Genomic DNA, 27,007 nt, shown 5'->3' on the forward strand with positions numbered 1-27,007 from the left:
GTGCTCTGGTCAGATGAAACCAAAATTGAACTTTTTGGCAACAATGCAAAACGTTATGTTTGGCGTAAAAGCAACACAGCTCATCACCCTGAACACACCATCTCCACTGTCAAACATGGTGGTGGCAGCATCATGGTTTGGGCCTGCTTTTCTTCAGCAGGGACAGGGAAGATGGTTAACATTGATGGGAAGATGGATGGAGCCAAATACAGGACCATTCTGGAAGAAAACCTGATGAAGTCTGCAAAAGACCTGAGACTGGGACAGTGATTTGTCTTCCAACAAGACAATTATCCAAAACATAAAGAAAAATCTACAATCGAATGGTTCAAAAATAAACATATCCAGGTGTTAGAATGGCCAAGTCAAAGTCCAGACCTGAATCCAATCGAGAATCTGTGGAAAGAACTGAAAACTGCTGTTCACAAATGCTCTCCATCCAACCTCACTGTGCTCGAGCTGTTTTGCAAGAAGGAATGGGAAAAAATGTCAGTCTCTCGATGTGCAAAACTGATAGAGACATACCCCAAGCGACTTACAGCTGTAATCGCAGCAAAAGGTGGCGCTACAAAGTATTACCTTAAGGGGGCTGAATAATTTTGCACGCCCAGTTTTTCAGATTTGATTTGTTAAAAAAGTTTGAAATATCCAATAAATGTCGTTCCACTTCATGATTGTGTCCCACTTGTTGTTGATTCTTCACAAAAAAATACAGTTTTATATCTTTATGTTTGAAGCCTGAAATGTGGCAAAAGGTCGCAAAGTTCAAGGGGGCCGAATACTTTCGCAGGGCACTGTATCTGTGGGAATATCCAATGGGGATTTATAATTTATAGTAACAAATTATTAATAATAATAATCGCTCTGTTTAAAAAATTATTAAAAATGAATGTTTAAAAATGATTTTGTTTTCAAATAATGTAAAGTGAGCTAGAAAAAGGCCATTCTTGAACATGGGGAGAATAATTCTTCTTAATTTGTTAATAAAGTCAGTTTGTTAGAATTATTTTTTTCTGTTTTTAGAGGTAGAGAACCTCATGGGCGCCTCATGGGTCTCCCAGTCATGGCCAGCACGTGTATTGAACCAGCATCTGTAGCAACGCAGTTTGCACTGCGATGCAGCGTCTTAGACGGTGATGTGGAATTCATAAGAATCTAAAGTGCTAAGTGCTAAAAATAACCCACATTAATACATGAAATCAATACATTGCTAATAACAGATTACATGCATATTCTATCTCTGAAACTCACTTAGATAATACTTTTGATACAGCAGTAGCAATACAATGTTATAACATTTACAGAAAAAATTAAAATGCCAATGGTGATGCTGTTTATATTCAGAACCACGCTCCTGTAAAGATTAGAGAGGATCTCATGTTATAAACTGTTGAAGTAATATGGCTACAGGTTCATCTGCCTTACCTAAAGCTCATTCTGGTGGGAAGCTGCTATAGACCACCAAGTGCTAACAGTGTTTATCTGGATAAAATGCTTGATAATGTGTGTGATAAACAGAGAGGTATATTTTATGGGTGATTAACCTGTCTAGGACAGACGTTTCACTAACAGAACCCCCCCAACATTCCGCTGAAAAGGCAGCGCGGGAAATTCAAAAATATTTCTGGGAAATATTTAACTTTCACACATTAACAAGTCCAATACAGCAAATGAAAGAAACATATTGTTAATCTATCCATCGTGTCTGATTTTTAAAATGTTTTACAACGAAAACACAACATACATGTTAGATCACCATCAAATCCAAAAAAACACACAGCCATTGTTCCCAGCCAAAGATAGTCACTAAAGCAGAATTAGAGATAAAATGAATCACTAACCTTTGATAATCTTCATCAGATGACACTCATAGGACATCATGTTACACAATACATTTATGTTCGATAATATGCATATTTATATCCACAAATCTCGGTTTACATTGACGCCATGTTCAGAAATGCCTCCAAAATATCCGGAGTAATTACAGAGCTAAGCCAGATAACAGAAATACTCATCATAAACTTTGACGAAAGATCCATGTTTTACATATAATTAAAGATACACTGGTTCTTAATGCAACCGCTGTGTCAGATTTTTGAAAAAAGCATACCATGCAATAATCTAAAACAGCGCTAAGACGTAACAATATTTCTCCGCCATGTTGGAGTCAACAGAAATACGAAATTACGTCATAAATATTCCATTACCTTTGATGATCTTTCATCAGAAGGCAGTGCATGTCATGCATAGGTGTAATAGGTGGCAGGGAAGTTAGGCGCAGGAGAGTCAAATGGAGTCTTTTAATAAAGTCCACCGAGTATGCTCCATAACACTAAAAGTACATAACAAACAAACATGGGTACAAGGACCCGACGCGCACCTATACAACAAACACACTACACTGACAATAAAACAATCTCTGACAAAGACATGAGGGGAAACAGAGGGTTATATACACAACAGGTAATGAATGGGATGGAAAACAGGTGTGTGGGAAGACAAGACAAAGCCAATGGAAAATTAAAAAAGGATCAATGATGGCTAGAAGACCGGTGACGTCGAACGCAGAGCACCGCCCGAACAAGGAGAGGCAACGACTTTGGCAGAAGTCGTGACAGTGCAGGGAGTCCTAGTTCCACAATAAATCATTGTTTTGTTCCATAATGTCCATTACTAGTGTCCAATTAGCTGCTTTTGCGAGCACGGTTAGTTCACATGTCCAAAAGCTGGCGCTGGTCCAGGCGAACTCGGACAAAAACGTCAAACAGTTATATTCCAGGTCGAATAAACTGGTCAAACTAAGTAGAGAATCAATCTTCAGGATGTTATTTTCATATATATCCAATAACGTTCCAACCGGAGCATTCGTTTTTGTCTACAGGGTCATGGAACTCAGGGGATATCAACAGTACTGTGCGCAATCAGGAACTGGCATTCTGACAGACCACTGACTCATTCCCCTCCCATCCGGTCATATATCACACTAGAGGCTTCATTCAAAGTCTACTGACTGTTGACATCTAGTGGAAGGTGTAGGAAGTACGAACATATCATTATCTTGTTTGGATGTGAATAGGCGATGACTTGAAATTCGACCAGCCCCATATTTCCACTTCATGTTTGGAAATTTGCTGTTATACTCACATACATAATTCAAACAGTTTTAGAAACTTCAGAGTGTTTTCTATCCAATACTAATAATACTATGCATATATTAGCATCTGGGACCGAGTAGGAGGCAGTTCACTATGGGCACGCAATTCATCAAAAGTGAAAATGCTGCCCCCTGTCCCTAACAGGTTATTAAAATAATGACGGGCATTCATCAGGATGCCCACTCAAGAGAAGCTTCAAACTGTAACTAGTGCCTGCAACCTGGTTCAGGTTATCAGTCAACCAACCAGGGTAGTTACAAACAGCACATAAATGAAATCATCAACATGTATTGATCACATCTTTACTAATGAAGCAGAAATGTATTTAAAGCAGTATCCAAATCCATCAGATGTAGTGATCACAATATAGTAGTGATATCTGGGAAAACAAAAACCAAACCTAATAATGTGTATAAGAGGTCATACAAAAAGTTTTGTTGTTGATGTAAAGAATATTTGTTGGTCCGTGGTGTGTGATGAAGAGCAACCAGACGCTGCACTTGACACATTTATGAAATTGCTTATCCCAGTCAGTAAGAAGCATGCACACACTAAGACAATGACTGTAAAAACTGATAAATTCCCGTCGATTGATGAGGAATTGAACAATTGTATGGTTGAGACGGATGAGGCAAAATTATTGGCAAATATGTCTGGCTGCACAAACGATTGGCAAACATACTGCAAATTAAGAAATCATGTGACTAAACTGAATAAAAAGAACACTTTGAAATAAAGATAAATGACATAAAGAATGAAATGGTCAAAAAGGCAATCTCACCTCCGTCACTCATTGAATCAAATGGCTCATTCATCACAAAACCCACTGATATTGCCAACAACTTTAACAATTTTATCCTTCACAAGATTTGAAAACTTTGGCCAGAAATATGCCAGCAATAAACGCTGACTACACATCCGAGTATATCTGACCAAATTATGAAAGACAGGCGTTGTAATTTTGAATTCCGTAAAGTGAGTGTGGAAGAGGTGAAAAATGATTGTTTTCTGTCAACAATGACAAGCCACTGTGGTCTGACAACTTGGATGGAAAATTACTGAGGAAATTACTGAGGATAATAGTGGACAATATTGACAGTCATATTTGCCATATCTTCAATGTAAGCCTACTAGAAAGTGTGTGCACTCAGGCCTCATTCTGCTGAAGGAGAGGAGGACCGCAATGCAGCGTGGTTAGAGTTCAACATGTTTAATCAAGACCATACACGAGAACACTACAAAATACAAAACAACAAAATGGGAAAACCGAAACAGTCCTATCTGGTGCAATGACACAAAGACAGAAGACAATCACCCACAAAATACCCAAAGAACATGGCTGCCTAAATATGGTTCCCAATCAGAGACAACGATAAACACCTGCTTCTAATTGAGAACCAATCTAGGCATCCATAGACTTACATAAACACCTAGACTAGAGAAACACAAATCCCCCATGTCACACCCTGACCTAACCAAAATAATAAAGAAAACAAAGATAACTAAGGCCAGGGCGTGACACCTGGAGGGAAGCAAAGGTTATTCCAATACCTAAGAATAGTAAAGCCGACCAATCAGCCTGTTGCCAACCCTTGGTAAAATTTGGAAAAAAAAACTGTTTGACCAGATACAATAAAATTATTGACAACATACTTTCAGCACACATTTAACTTTTTTAAGGCTCGGAAGCAGTATTCGGAAGTTTGGATGACTGAGGTGCCCAAAGTAAACTGCCTTTTACTCAGGATATGCATATGCATGATAGTATTGGATAACAAACACTCTAAGGTTTTTAAAACTGTTAAAATAATGTCTTTGAGTATAACAGAACTGATTTGGCAGGCGAAACCCAGAGGACAATCTATCAGGATTTTTTTGTTGTTGTCATTGGACTTTTCAATGATTTTCTATGGGAAAGTCTAATAATTAGGACCCTGATTGCAGTTCCTATGGCTTCCACTAGATGTCAACAGTCTTTAGAAATTGTTTCATGCTTGTTTTTTGACAAATGAAGAAGTATTCATATTCATTTGAAGTATCCCTCAGAAGGACTCTAGTCTTTTGGCGCGGGTGAATGAGTGTGCGCTCCTCATTCTTTTTCTGCGGTAATTGAACACAGTATATTCCGTCTTAAATTTGATCAATTATTTACCTATTAGGGTACCTGAGGTTGGATTAGAAACCTTGTTTGAATTGTTTGGACAAAGTTTACAGGTAACTTTTTAGATTCCTTTGTAGTCATGTTGGGCGAGTTAGAACAGGTGGATTTCTGAATCAAACGCGCCAAATAAACAGACATTTGGGATTTAAAGAAGGACTTTATCGAACAAAATGACCATTCATTGTGTACCTGGTACCATTTGCTTTGCAAAAAGAAGATCTCCAAAAGTAAGTGATTTATTTTATCTTTATTTTTGAGTTTTGTGACACCTGTGCAGGTTATGAATTCATGTTAATGCAGGATGTGGGTGAGGCGCTGTCCTCAGACGATCAAATGCTATGCTTTTGCAGTAAAGCCTATTGTAAATCAGACAAAGTGGTTTGATTACCAAGATGGTGTATAACACTTGTATTTTTCTGAATGTTTAATATTACTACTTTTGTATTTGAATTTCACGACCTGCAATTTCACCAGATGTTGTTGAGGTGGGACGCTAGCGTCCCAATGATCCGAAAGAAGTTAACTTAAAGGATAGGCCTACTTTTTTCAACATTCTGTTAAAAATCTCGCAACATTTCAACGTCCTGCTACTCATGCAAGGAATATAGTATATGCATATGATTAGTATGTGTGGATAGAAAACACTCTGAAGTTTCTAAAACTGGTTAAACCACGGCTGTGACTATAACATAATGTGTGTTTTGGGAAAAACCCCAAGGAAAACTGATCACCCAACTACAACAAAAAAATATCAATGTGCCAGTTGCCTGTATTGTCTATGGCCAGGGAAAATAGATAGCTCCCAGTTGACAATTCCTACAGCTTCCACACGATGTCGCCAGTCTTGGCAATTGGTGTGACGTTATTCCTTGGTTCAACGAAGAAAAGGCACTTCCTGTCATCAGTGCATCCAAAGGAAGTTTTGGTAGAGAGAATATCGACCATCATTTCAAGACTTGCTGCTATTGAATACATTTACATTTAAGTCATTTAGCAGACGCTCTTATCCAGAGCGACTTACAAATTGGGTACATATCGCCCCGTGATGAATTCGATCGCTTATTAATGTTTACTAATACCTAAAGTTGGATTACAAAAGTAGTTTGAAGTGTATTGTCAAAGTTTATAGGCAACTTTTTTAATTTAAAAAAATGACGTTGCGTTTGGAAATGGTGTTTTTTCCTGGATCACACAGTCTTCATAAATTGACATTTTGGGTATACAAGGACCGATTTAATCGGAAAAAAAGACCCAAATGTGATGTTTATGGGACATATAGGATTTCCAACAAAGAAGCTCGTCAAAGGTAATGAATGTTTTATATTTTATTTCTGCGTTTTGTGTAGCGCCGGCTACGCTAATTCTTTTGTTTACGTCCCCTTCAGGTATTTCGGGGTGTTGCATGCTATCAGATAATAGCTTCTCAAGCTTTCGCCGAAAAGCATTTTAAAAATCTGACTTGTTGGCTAGATTCACAACGAGTGTAGCTTTAATTGAGTACCATGCATGTGTGTTTTAATGAACGTTTGAGTTTTAACGAGTGCTATTAGCATTTGGCGTAGCGCATTTGCATTTATTGTTGGCAAGGTGGGACGCTAGCGTGTCGGGTGGCACTAAGAGGTTTTAATGTGTGAAAGTTACATATTTCTAAAAAATATTTTTGAATTTCGCTCGCTGCCTTTTCAGCGGAATGTTGTGGATGGGTTCCGCTAGCAAATGCCTGCGCTAGAAAGGTTAATACTTAGATGTTGACATTTACAAGCAATATAGAAAGCATACATGTTTAAATATTTGTGATCTGCTGGATCACACGTATCAATAAAAGCGCAATTTGTAAAAAAAAAAAAAAAGATTTTTGTTTACAAAAAACTATTAGCACAATTATAATCATGACATGGGTGGAATAAATCATGTTTATATTGAACAAAAAGGTTTTCATCACTATTGATGTTTATTGTTTTGAATTGAACAAATTGGACGGACACATTTTACACACAGTATTTTATTGAAATGATTAATTATCCCAATTGAACACAAATTAATAAGGCCGGTCTACACAGCACATGAGGGTTAGAGTTTTACTGTGCGGGTGTTGCAAATGTATTTTTGCACCTGATGCATATGTACTGTGTCTTCCAGTCCTTGGGTCCACACACACCGCAACGCTTCTTCTTGTTGTTAACGGCTGCAATCTAGAATGATGAAAACACTTAGTTCAGGAATTTTACTAACATCTCACTCACTAATTCACATATATAGTTACAGCGGGCCAAGGTAGGAGAGTAAGACACACATACACACTCGAAAATATCACTCACACAAACTTCCGGTATTGGAGTTGTTGGTTCTGTGGGTCGGGCGGATGGGGAACCAGCTTTCTCCTCCTGAATCCTTCTCACGATGGCTGCTGAAGCTGGGATCCTTGGGATATGTTGGCTCCTCTGGATTTTAGGTATTACCAATGCCTTGCCCAGTTCCTCTTGAGCTTCTGTTTCAATCTGGGTTCAACGCCATCCAGATGACAATCCCGTGGTACGCCGAGATGTCCAAGATGTTAAAGAAAATCACAAGCGGCCACCGTGTGTTCTTCTTTTGCAGTAGTAGCCAGTCATCAGCGTGTCTAAATTGTCCACCCCTCCTTTTGTGACATTGTAATCTATTATGATTTCAGTTTCTTGTTGTTCCTGGCCACAGATTCTCCCATCCCTATGCATCGTACTCCTTAACACCACATTTTTGCCTGTCCCTATACTTACAAGTCCACCCACTTGTTCCACACTGACCTGATATCAGCTAGATTGTCTCTCTGCCTCCGAGCTGGTCTGGTGTCTCTGTTATCGAAGCGGAAAATCCTTGAAATAATGGGATAGTATTCCAGAGACATTGTTGCATGAAAAAAAAAGTTCTGACAGTTTGTGCATCCCACAGGGATTCTGTGGATTCCCCAGTCGATCTGAAAACACCAGCAAGGATAAGAACCGAAAAGTATGCATGTAAATTAGTTTGGTCCATCTCTCTCCAAAAACACTCCTTCCCTTCAAATTAGTGCATTCCAGAATGATTTTTTGGATGGTGTCCAGGATGAACAGTTCAGAAGAAGACTTTATGTCCTGCAGATGAGTAACCACCATCTGCATCGGCCCTGGTTGCATCCTTATCACATTGGCAGCCATGCGGCTGGTTCATTCCTTGGGCAAGTAATTCATTTTCCCAATTTTTTGACATCCATATTTCTCCTCCTGCAGGCTGCTGATGAGCTAGTTGATGAAGGGCTGGTCCTGGGGCTGGCTGCTGACGGGTTGGTCCTGGGGCTGGCTGAATGTCAATCTCATCCTCTTTATCCAACTCACTGTCAGATTTTGACCTGACAGAGACATGATCCTCATATTCAGAAAATTCTTCATCTTCCAAAGTAGAAGACACTCTTTCCATGATAGCTTCTGTCTCTGCAAATACTATTTATAAGGCCCTCTGAGCAGGAATTATTTTTGCCACACTGATTGTGGTAAGGAGCCACAGATGCAAAGCTATTTACTGCTTTTAGTGTCCCTCCCCCAATTTCACCTGGCTGAGCTCGAGTGTGGAAAAATACACATTTTTCTTTATAATGTATCAAAATAATGTATTGTAATAACATTGTGCAGGTTCCCGCAAGATATTGTGTAAAGATAGCAAGAAAAGCAGGAGATAGGCAGGGAGACAGACAGGTTCTTGATACTATGTTGAAACAGCAGGCCCAGGGAGGCACACAGCAAACTTTTTTGTTTAATTTTACTTGTTTTCACCAACACACACTTTTCCACACTTTATTACCCTCTGTAATATAAATGTGTAGGCGGGTCCACAGTCTGCACTCAATGATAATGTTTAATTTTACATGTTCTTCACAAAGGAGCCATGGCCAATGTGTCTCAGGTTGAAAAAAATATTAATTGTATAATTTTTATTTTAGTAAATATTGAAAATGGGTCCCACAGACCCGAAAACCATGCAAGGGTTAATGCGCCCCTTGGTTCATAGAACCACGGTTACGTGAGCAGCCACCGATAGCCGCTATTAACGGTTGTGACAAACAGATTGGCTTCTTTTTTCTTCTTACTCTCAAGCCGCACAGGACGCCTTAAAATGGATTTTGACAAAATTGTATTTCAAACCAATGCAGATCTTCTTTTCTACGCACAAATTATTACCTGATGATCTTCCTTGATGTTTTCCTGAACTTCCCAATCAGGGCCGTAATTATAATATAGATTGGCGGGGACACATCCCTCCAATATTCAAATATGCTCAAAATGTTCCACCCCCCTAACATATTGATATAAAAATATTAATAAATAAAACATTCGCTATGCTACGACAGGCAACCATAAATAGTCGCTAGAAAATGTAATCATTATCATAAATAAATGTAACAAATTGGCATGATTATAACTACCAGTTCTAGTATTACGGTGTACTGCAGTTCTGCATGTGGTTTGTTCAAGTGGTGTTGCCGTACCCCAGAATAAGCTGTTGCTTGACTACTGTGGGTAGGTAAAATCAATGTCAAGCACTGTACTGTCTCAAAACTTTCAAATGTATTAAAAAGTGGAAAACTAGAATGTAATATGAGTGTTAGGTAGGCTATATCACTGTCGATTGTGATAGTTTTAATGTCAATGTCCGTACGTCAATACGTAATTTTGCCCTGGAACTGTAAATGTGGAAATAAATCATATTTTGCTATAAAGTGTCAGTAATTACATATAACAATGCATAGATTTCTGTGTATATGATTATGGTTATGGTTGAATTTTATTAATTTCTGATCTCTGCCATTACATACAATGAAAGAAGAAAAGGCACAAAATCAAAAACAGAGCAATGTAATACAATTCAAAATTAGACATTATTGTAAAAAAATAAAAATAAAAAATACAATGTTAATCCCATGTGTTAGTGATTTTAATTTTTTATTTTAGAATGGCAGGAAGTTCGATTTCAAATGTTGAAATTTTTCTGGGGGGAGCCTCAGACCTCCCGGCAGATTGGGTACCCCCCAATGTTGACTCCATGGCTATTGCCTTGTTCCCAGTACCTTTCTGATGTATTTGCTTCTTAAACCTCGAGGTGTACTAACATATAGAAAATAATAGCTTGATTGAACATGGAATTACTATGTTAAAATATTTAGCCTAGTGGTTAGAGCATTGGACTAGTAACCGGAAGGTTGCAAGTTCAAACCCCCGAGCTGACAAGGTACAAATCTGTCATTCTGCCCCTGAACAGGCAGTTAACCCACTGTTCCTAGGCTGTCATTGAAAATAAGAATTTGTTCTTAACTGACTTGCCTCGTTAAATAAAGGTAAAAAAGAAATCAAGAAAATATTTTAATATATGTCTTGCTCTGATGCCAGGCATTATTAGCATTTGTGGCTAACAATAACAGCTAATGCAGAGGATTAAGAGAGCTAACAACATAGAATGTTAAGATAATATACTTTGGAGGTTGGTAGAGCTTAAGTTGTAAGTATAAAGACAAATTATTTATCAGGATAGGAGAATTAGGTTAAGGTTAGGAAAAACATTAGGGGAGGGGTTAGCTAAAATGCTACTGTTCTCCCCTACGTGTCTCGAAAAATGTAGCCTTTGAGTTGCTAGATGGTCATATTATACAGTGTATTATTTTTTATACAGGGCAATATTTTGTTCACCCTAATCAATCTACAAACAATAACCCATAATGACAAAGCAAAAACACATTTATATACAGAACCAGTCAAAAGTTTGGACACACCTACTCATTCAAGTGTTTTCCTTTATTTTTATTCTGGTAACACAAGGGTTGGCGGTCTATGTCTATTTGTAAATAGTAAACAGCTGGTGCACAAAATTTAATAAGTCTCTATGTTTTGCTTGCCTGAGGTAGAGTATCTCATGATAAACTGTAGACCATACTTTTCACCAAGAGAGTTTATCTATATTTTTCATAGCTGTCTATTTACCACCACAAAAATATGCTGACACTAAGACTGCACTCAACGAGCTGTATAAGGCCATAAGTAAATAAGAAAATGCTCATCCAGAGGCGGCGCTCCTATTGACCTGGGACTTAAATGTAGGGAAACTTAAATCCGGTAAACCAAATTTCTACCAGCATGTTATATTTGCAACCAGAAGGAAAACTCTAGACACAGAGACGCTTACAAAGGTCTCCGTCGCCCTTACAAGCAAAAACTAAAGCAGGAAGTACCAGTGACTCACTCAAAAAGGTAGTGGTCAGATGATGCAGATGCTAAGCTACAGGACTGTTTTGATAGCAAAGACTAGAATATGTTCTTGGATTCTTCCGATGGCATTGAGGAGTACATCACGTCCATCATCGGCTTCATCAACCAGAAGTCATGGATACAGGCAACATCCGCACTGAGCTAAAGGTTAGAGCAGCTGCTTTCAAGGAGCGGGACTCTAACCTGGGCGCATTCAAGAAATCCTGCTATGCCCTCCAACGAACCATCAAAAAGGTCAATACATCAAAAAGGTCAATACAGGACTAATTTTGAATCGTACTACACCAGCTCCGACGCCCGTCAGATGTGGCAGATGCGAGCTGTCCAGTGACACGAGCCTACCAGACGAGCTAAATAACTTCTATGCTCACTTCAAGGCAAGCAGCACTGAATCATGCATGAGAGCATCTGTTGTTCCGGACGACTGTGTGATCACGCGCTCTGTAGCCGATGTGAGTAAGACCTTTAAACAAGTAAACATTCACAAGGCCGCAGGGCCAGATGGATTACCAGGACACCGAGCATGCGCTCACCAACTGGTAAGTGTTATCACTGACATTTTCAACCTGTCCACGACCAAGTCTGTAATACCAACGTGTTTCAAGCAGACCACCATAGTCCCTATGCCCAAGAAAACCATGGTAACCTGCTTAAATGACTACCGACTTGTAGCGCTGTGACCAGCCTTTCAAAGTGCTTTGAAAGGCTGGTCATGGCTCACATCAACACCATTATCCCAGGAACCCTAGACCCACTCCTAAATGCATACCGCCCCAACAGATCCACAGATGATGCAGTCTCAAATGGACTCCACACTGCCCTTTCCCACCTGGACAAAAGGAACACCTACGTGAGAATGCTATTCATTGACTACAGCTCAGCGTTCAACACCATAGTCCCCTCAAAGCTCATCACTAAGCTAAGGACCATGGGACTAAACTCCTCCTTCTCCAACTGGATCCTGGACTTCCTGACGTGCTGCCCCCAGGTGGTAAGGGTAGGTAACATCTGCCACGCTGATCCTCAACACAGAAGCCCCTCAGGGGTGCATGCTCAGTCCCTCCTGTACTCCCTGTTTACCCATGACTGCATGGCCAAGCACGACTCCAATACCATCATCAAGTTTGCAGATGACACAACAGTGGTAGGCCTGATCACCAACAACGTTGAGACAGCGTATAGAGAGGAGGTCAGAGACCTAGTAGTGTGTTACCAGGACAACAACCTCTCACTCAACGTGATCCAGACAAAAGAGATGATTGTGCTTTAGAGGAAAAGGAGGACTGAGCACGCCCCCATTCTCATCGACGAGACTGTAGTGGAATATGTTGAGAGCTTCAAGTTCCTTGGTGTCCACATCACCAACAAACTATCATGGTCCAAGCACACCAAGACAGTCGCGATGAGGGCACAACAAAACCTATTACTCTCAGGTGACTGAAAATATTTGGCAAGGGTCCTCAGATCCTCAAAAAGTTCTACAACTGCACCACCAAGAGCATCCTGACCCGGTTGCATCACCACCTGGTATGGCAACTGGTCAGCCTATGACCGCAAGGTACTACAAGGGTAGAGCATACGGCTCAGTACATCACTTCATCGGTTTCAAGTCTGGGCCTGGCTGGGCCACTCAAGGACATTCAGAGACTTGTCCCGAAGCAACTCCTGTGTTGTCTTGTCTGTGTGCTTAGGGTCGTTGTCCTGTTGGAAGGTGAACCTTCGCCCAAGTCGGAGGTCTTGAGCGCTCTAGAGCAGGTTTTCATCAAGGATCTTTCTATACTTTGCTCCATTCATCTTTCACTCAGTCTTTCACTCAATTCTGAATCCTGAAAAACATCCCCACATCATGATGCTGCCAACACCATGCTTCACAATAGGGATGGTGCCAGGTTTCCTCCAGATGTGACACTTTGCAGTCAGGCCAAAGAGTTCAATCTCGCTTTGGTCAGACCAAAGAATCTTGTTTCTCATGGTCTGAGTCCTTTAGGTGCATTTTCTCCAAACCGGCCGTCATGTGCTTTTTACTGTGGCTTCCGTTTGGTCAATCTACCATAAATGGTTTTGGTAGATATCCTCTTCAATCTACACACAATTCCCCATAATGAGAACAGCAAAAACAGTTTTTTAGAAATGTTTGCAAGTTCATTACAAATAAAAAACTGAAATATGAAATTTACATAAGTAAGAACCTTTGCTATGAGACTCGAAATTGAGCTCAGGTGCATCCTGTTTCCATTGATCATCCTTGAGATGTTTCCACAACTTGATTGGAGTCCACCTGTGATAAATTTTAATTGAAAACAATCACAGCCAGAGATCAGAACATCTGCACTAGATCTTTAAGTAACCAGACCATTACTCCATGCATTACATGTCATACTAAATGAAGGGATACATATTCTACATTGGTTTAATGGGGCAAAGCTGCCCATGGCCTCTGGAAAGTACCACCAAACATGTTTTACAAAATAGATACATGATGTACCCATTTAGTGTGATTGCCTTTTGCCGATTGCCTATGTCCTTTTGAATATATTATCTTCGGTCTACGTAGCATAGGGAGATGGAGTGTGCATAGATAATCCTTTATCTCGGGATCGTGGGACTTTAGCAATGGTAATGACCTTATTTTCACCGCAAATGAGTCTCACCAGGCATTGATTTTCCATAGCAGTGAGAGAGCAGTTTGAGAGAAACAGAAACAGGGTAGCGACAGAGAGACTAACCTCCACAAAACGTGGTGCAATTACCTATCATAGCATTTTGATGAGGCCTCGCTTTCATTCTTTCACTTTGTGTCCCCGGAGAGAGGGGATGGGAGACAGAAAAGGAGCACATTGTAATTAATGCTCATATTTTTGCCTCAGTTTACAAGGTAATTGAATTGGTCCAATGGAACACATCTAATTTCTACTCTCTCTGCTAGGCTGCACGAAGCTCGCCCAAATTAACAAGCTGTTTAATAACGACTCAGCCTTCCACTCCACAACCCAAAGAGAGATACATTTCATCGGCTGCACAGGGGACCATCGGTTTATCAATTATGTCTATTTTACTCTTCACAGATGTTGAATTGTGCAAAACCAGATGGAAGTCCTTCCGTGACAATTTTGTAAGGCATCTACAGAAGACCCAACCCAGCATTTCTGGGGGAACATATTATTGTTCCTGATACCTTACATCCAGCCAAGAAGGTAAGTTATACTATACACTGAGCATACATAACATGAGGAAAACCTGCTCTTTTCATGACATAAACTGACCAGGTGAAAGCTATGATCCCTTATCGATGTCACTTGTTAAATTGACTTCAATCAGTGTAGATGTAGATGACAAAAATGTAAGCCTTGAGACAAATGAGACATGGATTGTATATATGTGCTATCCAGAGGGTGAATGGGAAAGACAAACAGGGTATGGTGTAGGTGTCGGGCGCACCGTTTTGAGTGTGTCATGAACTGCAATTTTCACAATCAACATTTTACAATGTGTATCAAGAATGTTCCACTACCCAAACGATATCCAGCCAATTTGACACAACTGTGGGAAGCAGTGAAGTCAATGCCCCGACGAATTGAGGCTGTTCTGAGGGAAAAGGGGGTGCAATCAACATTAGGAAGGTGTTCCTAATGTTTTGTTTAGTCACTGTACATTTTAATTGATTGCACTTAATTCCGAACTTCAAGGTCTGCAGTATTGCTGGCCTTATTTTCTACCTGCTAAGTAACTACTTGATTGACTACTAATGATGAATTAGTGATTATATAGGGCCTTATTAGAGAGGAATGATGAAAACGAGCAGTGCTACTGATTTTCTGTCCCAAATTTGAGAAATATAATTAATTGAGCCTGAGCTGTTTCAGAAGTTTTACTTAAACACATTTGACTTTAATTTACACTGTATGTTTACCTATTTTCAGCTCAAAAGGCATCCTCAGTCTTGAACATTCTGATTCACAACCTGTGGAGCCTGATGGCACTGAGGATGATGTGGGGTCCCTGAGCCATGCCCTGTGCTTCAGAGGCCTGAACAGCAGTCAAGACCAACCAAGTAAAAGATAAGGTCAACCATCAAGATGTGGATTAAGACCTGCTTGCGTTTGAGGATGAGGTTGAGGTGTTTGTGCACAGCCTTGTGCCACAGCTAAAGAAATAGGAGAAAACAGGTGAAGTCTGAAAGTGCAACTACTATCATTGATTGTAAACTGGGATGACCAGCAGGCAACACCTCTGTCACCACCACAATGGCTCTTCAGTGCGCCACATGGAAGACATGGACTACAGCCTATGATGTATGGCCAGCCCAGGCATCAATACTCCTACTCACCAGGACCTACAGTTGAAGTCGGAAGTTTACATAGACTTAGGTTGGAGTCATTAAAACTTGTTTTTCAAGCACTCCTCAAATTTCTTGTTAGCAAACTATGGTTTTGGCAAGTCAGTTAGGACATCTACTTTGTGCATGACACAAGTCATTTTTCCAAGAATTGTTTACAGACAGATTATTTCACTTATAGTTCACTGTATCACAATTCCAGGGAGAAGTTTACATACACTACGTTGACTGTACCTTTAAACAGCTTGGAAAAGTCCAGAAAATGATGTCATGGCTTTGGAAGCTTCTGATAGGCTAATTAACATAATTTGAGTCAATTGGCAGTGTACCTGTGGATGTATTTCAAGGCCTACCTTCAAACTCAGTGCCTCTTTGCTTGATATAATGAGAAAATGTTTTAAATAACTCAGCCAAGACCTCAGAAAAAACATGTAGATGTAGTATGGGTTCATCCTTGGGAGCAATTTCCAAAAACAAAGAAAAGGGTACCATGTTCATCTGAACAAACAATAGTACACAAGTATAAACACCATGGGACCGCACAGCTGTCATACCGCTCAGGAAGGAGACGCATTCTGTCTTGTAGAGATGAATGTACTTTGGTGCGAAAAGTGCAAATCAATCCCAGAACAAAGACCTTGTGAAGATGCTGGAAGAAACAAGTACAAAAGTATCTATATCCACAGTAAAACGAGTCCTATATCGACATAACCTGAAAGGCCGCTCAGCAAGACTATGGTTTGCAACTGCACATGGGGACAAAGATTGTACTTTTTGGAGAAATGTCCTCTGGTCTGATGAAACAAACATAGAACTGTTTGGCCATAATGACCATTGTTATGTTTGGAGGAGAAAGGGGGAGGCTTGCAAGCCGAAGAACACCATCCCAACCGTGAAGCACGGGGGTGGCAGCATCATGTTGTGGGGTGTTTGCTGCAGAAGGGACTGGTGCTCTTCACAAAATAGATGGCAAAATAGATGGAAAATGATGTGGATATATTGAAGCAACATCTCAAGACATCAGTCAGGAAGTTAAAGCTTGATCCAAATGGTTCTTCCAAATGAACAATGACCCCAAGCATACTTCCAAAGTTTTGGCAAAATGGCTTAAGGACAGCAAAGTCAAGGTATTGGAGTGGCCATCACAAAGCCCTGACCTCAAATCTATAGAGAATTTGTGGGCAGAACTGAAAAAGCGTGTGCGAGCAAGGAGGCCTACAACCCTGACTCAGTTACACCAGCTCTGTCAGGAGGAATGGGCCAAATGTAACCCAACTTATTGTGGGAAGCTTGTGGAAGGCTACCCTAAACGTTTGACCCAAGTTAAACAATTGAAAGGCAATGCTACCAAATACTAATTGAGGGTATATAAAATTCTGACCAACTGGGAATGTGATGAAATAAATAAAAGCTTAAATAAATCATTCTCTCTACTGTTATTCTGACATTTCACATTCTTAAAATAAAGTGGTGATCCTAACTGACCTAAGACAGTGAACTTTTATTTGGATTAAATGTCAGGAATTGTGAAAAACTGAGTTTAAATTTAGTTGGCTAAGGTGTATATAAACTTCCGACTTCAACTGTAGGTCTCCAACACAACTGGGATTACCAGCAGGCAACACCACGGCCAGCAATTACATCGCACGGAAGAGGTGGACCACAGCCAATCATGTACGATGAGCTCAAGGATCAATGCTCACCAGAACCTAGGTTTCCAACACATAGCTGGGATGAAGGTTTCAGTACATTCTCTCTAGAGAGCTGAGACAGACTCAGAGTTACATCGATAATCCCTTCTTAAAAGGAAGTTCCCATTCCTGCATATATGTAGACCTATGTTGTTTTAGAAGGCCCTGTGAAAGTTTTAAAGTGAACCCAACTTTTTATGAATGCACTTTTTTTGTTGTTGCAGTTATATTTGCAGCTTGTATTTAATTTTCTTTTAATTGTTTTTTTCTATTTAGTGGATATTGTAATTGGGGGATATGCCATTTTTTTTACAAGCCTTGCTGTTCATCTCACCTACAACAGGTGCATCGTGCCTGCTGTAGCTGTTCGTGTCACCTACAACAGGTGCACCATGCCTTGACATGGCTGTTCATGTCACCTTGAATATTTATATATTAAAGGACTTAACAAAGAACAATGTGTCTTACTTACCTTGAGTATAATGAGAAGACACTCCAGCACATGGTGATGTTGCTGCTCCCTAGATGCAATGGAAAATAGGCCTACATCTTTGGAGCATCATGATCACCAGTGTGCTGGAGTTTCTTTACACTGTAGTATACTGCTTTTCTCCATGCACCTGCTCACACAATACAACATTTTCCAATAATTGACCTTAGAGTTACAGTTAGTCTTTGCTTTGGCTCTATTGAGGGTCCTGTAGTTGGTCGTCTGCTTGGTGAGGTCTGGGCCAACAAAAGACAGAAGTCTCCATCTCTTCTTCACTCATCTAGAAGTATTGGTGATGTCGGGCACCATCAAGTAGTAGTTCCTGGACAAGGTGATAATATTGCCCATGCTCCCTTATCACATTCACATTCTGGACTGCACTAATTTAGAGGGAAGGCTTGTTTTTGGAGAGAGATGGAAGGAGATGGACCAAACTCATTTACATGCATACTTTTGGATTCTTATCCTTGCTGGTGTTTTCAGATCCAATAATTGTGGGATACAGAAACTGGCAGAGAACTTTTCTGTGCAACAATGTTTTTGGAAAACTTCCACATTATTTCCAGGATGAACCACTTCGATAACTGTGACCCCAGACCAGCTCGGCGGCAGAGATACAAGCTAGCGTCTATAAAGTCACTCTGGGACAAGTGGGTGGACAGCCTTCCCCTGTTTTACAGCCCTGGGACCAAAATTACTGTTGATGAGCAGCTTATGCCATTTAGGGGCCGCTGCCCCTTCAGGCAGTACATACCGTCTAAACCCGCAAAATATGGAATCAAGATCTGAGCTGCCTGTGATGCTGCTTTATCATATGTGTGGAACTTGCAAGTGTATACAAGGAAGCCAGATGGTGGAGCCCCTGAAAAGAACCAAGGGATGCGGGTTGTCCTGGACATGACACAGGGACTCCGTTGCCACAACATCACATGCGATAGCTTTTTTACTTTTACATTTACGGGATGCACCAATAACAACCTCCTCCGTGTCTGCACCTTATTAATACAAAGACGACCAACTTAAGTCTTAGCAGGTGGCATCTGTTTAGAAAAGCACGCATAATATATTGTTTATTTTTAAATTGTGATTGGATGAGTAATATCTTTTTTTCCTTGACTTTTGTTCAGGAAATGCATAATTTACGACTCATAACAGAGTAGTTTGGTTGTAAGGTGAAAGATGCTGGCTATTTCTAGTAATCAGTTACAGCCTGTCGTCATGTATACTAAAGGCATATGGGAGTCTGTGAGAGGCGAATGCCTAGATGTGTAAAACTGATAGCCTACAATTTGTATTTCATAAATTATATTCCTGTCCTGGCAATAATATCACTATTCTACAATATGATATAATGTACTTACCCATGTTACCACTGCTCAATCGCAGTGAAATCAGAAGAATCAGAATCATTTTCAACAGGGCCACTGAAAATGCCGGCTAGAAAAGGCGTCTTATCACATCGTCATGCCACCAAAGTAATACAGAATAATTACTTCAGAGTTTGTTTTCATATTTCAACCTGCACATCCAGATCGCATCTGGTAAGGATGGACAAACTCAACATGTGTACAACGTCACAGAGACGGATGGCCAGCATGTTAGGCACTCACTTCGTGGATGCAACAGGACTGAAAGAGAAGAAATACAACAACCCAGGGCTGGGGCCAGAACTAATCAGTTGGACACATTTTTTTCACGGGACCTCCTATGTGTGCTTGCCTGTACACAATGTTTTTTAATGGGTGTTATAGTAAAGACCGTAGTTGGCTCTTGAGTTTCAAGTTTGGGGAAGCTTACAATTTATCCAAACATTTCTACCTACCTGCGTGTGGAACAGTTTGATTTAAATAATAACATTTCCTTTCTCAAAATCATTGTCATGAGGTTAATCATAAAAATGTGAATTAAAAAAATTATTACATTTTCCAAATTCAACTAATGCGAGAGCACGAGCCTCGGACACATATGGACAAATTGATACACCGTGATCCATTGTGGCTAAAGAAATGAGCGCATGGAACTCAAAGATAGCCTAAAGGCCAACGCAGAAGTAAGTTTATAACATTAATTGCTAACTAAGTAGAATACATAGGCCTAACGCTGACAGATAAAAACAGTAGAACATATCCTGATGAAAATTCAGGTTCTTTCAATCGCATTATTCTCTCTACTCTGCCTGTCTGCCTTCCTTTCTATTTGTCTTGAGCTAACACTAGTGAAGCGCAACATTATATCAACTAGCCAATTCTGGGCCCTCAGAGTTTCCTGCAAGTGAGCTCGGGACAGACAGCTGTTTTAATGTTCCCACTGGACATATAGGATCATCAGATCATGTTAAACAGACATCATTAACTTACATGCTGACCACACTGCTCCTGTGCGCTCGTGTTGCAAAATAAATATCCACATGCATGTTATTCAATCATTACAACCTCACTGCTCATGCGTCAATGAGCGTCTGCATAGGCAGGCTCTAAAAATAGAACTTGTTTCTATTTGTGAAGCTTGACGCGCTGCAAGTCCCACCTTTCTGCATGTCCTGCATCTCCAATCTACTCATTGGTTTGTAGGAGCATATACCCACGTGGGTGATTGAAAGATGAACTGAGGTCCACACTCCAGTCCAGTTGGTAGTGGTAATGCACCTTAAAGTTGGTTGACAACTGTCATTTAAAGTCCAAAGAAGAAGAAGCCTGAAGGCAGAGAGATTGCTAAAAACATACTTGGTTTACCCTTTTGATTGTCGGAATAGAGGACCTTGTACATTTCAGGTAAAATAACAACCCCATGTTTTAATCCCGGGACAAATTAGCTAGCTAGCTTGCTAAATTGCCATACATGTTTAATGATTTTTGATCTGTCCTCAAATTAATATAGTTGGTTCGGAGATCGTTTTGATATTTCAAAATGCGTGTCCTGATTGCGTAAGGTATGGGTGGACAAAATCAACATGTGCACGATGGCAGTCTGGTCAGCATGTTACTGTGTGAGGTGAATATTTTTTTATTGAGAAGCTCAACTGATGAGCTGTGAACGTGGTGAGTTAAGAAAATAAGAAATCAATTATATGCATATTCTATTTTATGGTCCTGAAAAACAGCCCGTTTACTTTGGGAATGTTCTTTTTAAAAAAAGGACCCCAGGATTCAACAGGTTAAGAAAGTAAGAAATCAGACATCCCAAATTGGCACTTTCTTACATTTTTTTTCCTACAATGCATGCTCAGGCACGCGTGCTCCCTCAACATTATCAGGACAGAGAAGCCAGACATATGCTCATTGTTCACATTGAGCACTATAAACAAAAGACGCCCCCCCAAAAAAGATGGTTATGAAATTAACCAAAACTTACTTCTCAAAACAACAACAATCTGTATTTTCCCACACTCTACCCCAGCCAGGTGCAAATTTGGGGAGGGACAAAACAAATAAATATCTTTGCATGTGTGGCTCCTTACCACAATCAATCAGTATGGCAAAAAATCTGCTCTATTCAGAAGGCCTTAGAAATAAAGCTAGTGTGGAAGGAACGTCTTCCATTTTGGAAGATGAAGAATCTTCCGAATATGAGGATCATGTCTCTGTCAATTCGAAGTCTGACAGTGAGTTGGACAAAGAGAATGAGATGACCGTCAGCCAGCCCCAGAACCAGCCTGTCAGCAACCAGCTCATCAGCAGTCTGCAGGAGGAAAAATATGGATGTCAAAAATTTGTGAAATTGAATGGTCTTCTTGGCCAAGGAATGAGCCACCCTGCATGACTGCCAATGTGATGCAACCAGGGCCAACGCAGATAGGCATTTACTCATGTGCAGAACATAAAGCCTTCTTTTGAACTGTTCATCCCAGACACCATCCAGAAAATCATTCTGGACAGCACTAATTTAGAGGGAAGGCTTGTTTTTGGAGAGAGATGGAAGGAGATGGACCAAACTCATTTACATGCATACTTTTGGATTCTTATCCTTGCTGGTGTTTTCAGATCCAATAATTGTGGGATACAGAAACTGGCAGAGAACTTTTCTGTGCAACAATGTTTTTGGAAAACTTCCACATTATTTCCAGGATGAACCACTTCGATAACTGAGACCCCAGACCAGCTCGGCGGCAGAGATACAAGCTAACGTCTATAAAGTCACTCTGGGACAAGTGGGTGGACAGCCTTCCCCTGTTTTACAGCCCTGGGACCAAAATTACTGTTGATGAGCAGCTTATGCCATTTAGGGGCCGCTGCCCCTTCAGGCAGTACATACCGTCTAAACCCGCAAAATATGGAATCAAGATCTGAGCTGCCTGTGATGCTGCTTTATCATATGTGTGGAACTTGCAAGTGTATACAAGGAAGCCAGATGGTGGAGCCCCTGAAAAGAACCAAGGGATGCGGGTTGTCCTGGACATGACACAGGGACTCCGTTGCCACAACATCACATGCAAGCTTTTTTACTTCGCATAAGCTGGGACAGGAGCTCCTCAAGAGGAAGCTGACGATGGTAGGGAAAAAGAAACCAGAGCTCCCACCTCAGCTGTTGAATACACAGAACATGCCAATCAATTCTACTAAGGTTGTGTTCGCGGCCGACACCTCCCTAGTGATCTACGTGCCAAACAAAGCCAAAAATGTGGTACTCTTGAGTATGCTGCATAGGAATGGGAGAATCTGTGGCCAGGAACCTCAAAAACCAGAAATCAGAATGGATTACAATGCCACAAAAGGAGGAATGGACAATTTAGACAAGCTGGTGACTGTCTACAGTTGCAAAAGAAGAACCCTACGGTGGCCACTGGTGATATTCTTCAACATCTGTGCGTACAACGCGTTGTTCATCTGGATGGCGTTGCACCAAGATTAAACAGAGGGAAGATCCAGAGGAGCTTCTCAAGGAGCTGGGCAAGACCTCAAATCCAGAGAAGGTAAAATATTCAAAGGATCCCAGCTTCTGCAGCCATCGTGAGGAGGATTCAGGAGGAGGATGTTGGTACCCCATCCACCCGACCCACGGAACCAACAACTCCAATACCGGAAGTAAGTGTGAGTGACGTTGTTGCATGTGTGTGTGTGTGTGTGTGTCTGACTCTCCTAACTTGGCCTGCTGTAACTATATATGTGAGTGAGTGAGTGAGTGAGTGAGATGTAAGAAAAAGTCCTGAACTAAGTGTTTTCATCATTCTATGCTACTTCATCATATGCGTGAAATATTCCATGCATAGATTGCAGCCGGTAGCAACAAGAAGAAGCACTGCGATGTGTGTGGACCCAGGAAGGACACGAAGACACAGGACACATGCATCAAGTGCAAGAAATGAATTTGCAACACACAGACAGTAAAACTCATTCCCTCTTGTGGTGTGTAGACCGGCCCTAATTTGTGTGCAATGTGGCTATTCATAATTTCCATAAAATACTGCATGTAAAATTTGTCCTTCCAATTTGTTCAGTTCAAAGCTATAAACATTAATGGTGATGAAAACCTTGTTCAATTTAGATTTGTTCAAGATTAACATGATTTCTTCCACCCATATCGTCATTATAATAGATATATGTTTTCAAAATTTACATTGTATCCAAAAAACAAATAGCGCTTTAATTGATAAATCAAATCAAAAAAATCACATGGTTAGCAGATGTTAATAAGAGTGTAGCAAAATGCTTGTCTTACTAGTTCCAACCATGCAGTAATATCTAACAAGTCATCTAACCTAACAATTTCACAACAACTACCTTATACACACAAGTGTAAAAGAATGAATAAGAATATGTACATAAATATATAGGAATGAGTGACGGGCGAACGGCATAGGCAAGATGTAGTAGATGGTATAGAGTACAGTATACACATATGAGATGAGTAATGTAGGGTATGTAAACATTATATAATGTGGCATTGTTTAAAGTGGCTAGTGATACATTTATTAGGTCCATTTTTAATTATTAAAGTGGCTAGAGATTTGAGTCAGTATGTTGGCAGCAGCCCCTCAATGTTAGTGATGGCTGTTTAACAGTCTGATGGCCTTGTGGTAGAAGCTGATTTTCAGTCTTTCTGTCCCTGCTTTGTTGCACCTCTACTGACCTCGCCTTCTGGATGATAGCGTGGTGAACAGGCAGTGGCTCGGGTGGTTGTTGTCCTTGATGATCTTTTTGGCCTTCCTGTGACATCGGGTGGTGTAGGTGTCCTGGAGAGCAGGTAGTTTGCCCCCGGGGATGCATTGTGCAGACCTCACTACCCTCAAGAACCTTGCGGTTGTTGGCGGAGCAATTGCCATACCAGGCGGTGATACAGCCCGACAGGATGCTCTCGATTGTGCATCTGTAAAGGTTTGTGAGTGTTTTTGGTGACAAGCCACATTTTTTCAGTCTCCTGAGGTTGAAGAGGCGCTGCTGCGCCTTCTTCACCACGCTGTCTGTGTGGGTGGACCATTTCAGTTTGTCCGTGATGTGTACGCCGAGGAACTTAAAACTTCCCACCTTCTCCATTACTGTCCCGTCGATGTGGATAGGGGGCTGCTCCCTCTGCTGTTTCCTGAAGTCCACGATCACCTCCTTTGTTTTGTTGACATTGAGTGTGAGGTTATTGTCCTGACACCACACTACGCACCTCCTCCCTGTAGGCTGTCTCGTCATTGTTGGTAATCAAGCCTACCACTGTAGTGTTGTCTGCAAACATGATGATTGAGTTGGAGGTGAGCATGGCCACGCAGTCATGGGTGAACAGGGAGTACAGGAGAGGGCTGAGAACGCACCCTTGTGGGGCCCCAGTGTTGAGGTTCAGTGGGGTGGAGATGTTACCTATCCTCACCACCTGGGGGCGGCCCGTTAGGAAGTCCAGGACCCAGTTGCACAGGGCGGGGTCGAGACCCAGGGTCTCAAGCTTAATGACGAGTTTGGAGGGTATTATGGTGTTATTTGCTTGAGCTGTAGTCGATGAACAGCATTCTTACATAGGTATTCCTCTTGTCCAGATGGGTTAGGGCAGTGTGCAGTGTGATTGCGATTGCATCATCTGTGGACCCATTGGGGTGGAAAGCAAATTGGAGTGGGTCGAGGGTGTCAGGTAGGATGGAGGTGATATGGTCCTTTACTAGTCTCTCAAAGCACTACATGATGACGGAAGTGAGTGCTACTGGGCGGTAGTAATTTTGCTCAGTTACCTTAACTTTCTTGGGAGCAGGAACAATGGTTGTCCTATTGAAGCATTTGGGAACAGCAGACTGGGATAAGGATTGATTGAATATGTCCGTAAACACACAAGCCAGCTGGTCTGCGCATGCTCTGAGGACGCAGCTGGGGATGCTGTCTAGGCCTGCTGCCTTGTGAGGGTTAACACGTTTAAATGTTTTACTCACGTTGGCTGCAGTGAAGGAGAGCCCGCAGGTTTTGGTAGTGGGCCGTTTCACTTTGCTCCTCAAAGTGAGCAAAGAAGTTGTTTAATTTGTCTGGGAGCCAGACATCGTGGTATGCGACGGGGCTGGTTTTTCTTTTGTAGTCCATGATTGACTGTAGACCCTGCCACATACCTCTCGTGTCTGAGCCGTTGAATTGCGACTCTACTCTATACTGACGCTTAGCTTGTTTGATTGCCTTGCGGAGGGAATAGCTGAACTGTTTGTATTTCCGGTCACCTTGCCCTGATTAAAAGCAGTGGTTTGCGCTTTCAGTTTTGCGCTAATGCTGCCATCAATCCACTGTTTCTGGTTGGGGAATGTTCTAATAGACGTGGGTATAACATTACCGATGCACTTGCTAATAAACTCGCTCACCGAATCAGCGTATTCATCAATGTTGTTGTTCAATGCTATGAGGAACATTTTCCAGTCCACATGATCGAAGCAATCTTGAAGCGTGGAATCCGATTGGTTGGACCAGCGTTGGACAGACCTGAGCATGGGTGCTTCCAGTTTTAGTTTCTGTCTATAGGCTGGGAGTAACAAAATGGAGTCGTGGTCAGCTTTTCCGAAAGATGGGCGGGGGAGGGCTTTATATGCATCGTGGAAGTTAGAATAACAACGATCCAGGGTTTTGCACGCCCGGGTCGCGCAATCGATATGCTGATAAAATTTAGGGAGCCTTGTTTTCAGATTAGCCTTGTTAAAATCCACAGCTACAATAAATACACCCTCAGGATATGTGGTTTCCAGTTTACATAGAGTCAAATGAAGTTCGTTCAAGGCCACCGTCTGCTTGGGAGGGAATACACACGACTGTGATTATGATCGAAGAAAATTCTCTTGGTAGATAATGCGGTCGGCATTTGATTGTAAGGAATTCTAGGTCAGGTGAACAAATGGACTTGAGTTCCTGTATGTTGTTATGATGACACCTCGTCTCGTTAATCATAAGGAATACACCAGTGCCCTTCTTCTTGCCAGAGAGATGCTTGTTTCTGTTGGCGCGATGCGTGAAGAAACCAGGTGGCTGTACCGTCTCCGGTAGCGTGTCTCGAGTGAGCCATGTTTCCGGTAAACAAAGAACACTACAGTCTCTGATGTCTCTCTGGAAGGCAACCCTTGCTTGGATTTCGTCTACCTTGTTGTCAAGAGACTGGACATTGGCGAGTAGTATGCTCGGGAGCGGTGCGCGATGTGCCCGTCCACGGAGCCTGACCAGAGGACCGCTCCGTCTGCCGATTCTGCAGTGCCGTTGTTTTGGATCACCGACTGGGATCCGATCCATTGTCCTGGGTGGTGGACCAAACAAAGGATCTGCTTCGGGAAAGTCTTATTCCTGGTCGTAATGTTGGTAAGGTAACGTTGCTCTTATATCCAATAGTTCCTCCCAACTGTATGTAATAAATCCTAAGATTTCCTGGGGTAACAATGTAAGCAATAACTCATAAAAAAAACGAAATTCTGCATAGTTTACCAGGAATGCGAAGCGTGGCGGCCATCTCTGTAGGCGCCGGAAGTATG

General features: G+C 41.3%; 1 protein-coding gene across 1 annotated transcript in view; it reads left to right on the forward strand.

Moving 5' to 3' along the window:
• The window catches only part of LOC135509964 (phospholipid phosphatase 4-like), a 119,750-nt gene that overhangs the window by 58,782 nt on the left and 33,961 nt on the right, over positions 1 to 27,007 (forward strand). The gene's annotated exons all lie outside the window — the stretch shown is intronic.

Source organism: Oncorhynchus masou, chromosome 23 (genome assembly GCF_036934945.1).
Source record: "Oncorhynchus masou masou isolate Uvic2021 chromosome 23, UVic_Omas_1.1, whole genome shotgun sequence".
In the NCBI taxonomy this organism is placed as follows: Eukaryota; Metazoa; Chordata; class Actinopteri; order Salmoniformes; family Salmonidae; genus Oncorhynchus; species Oncorhynchus masou.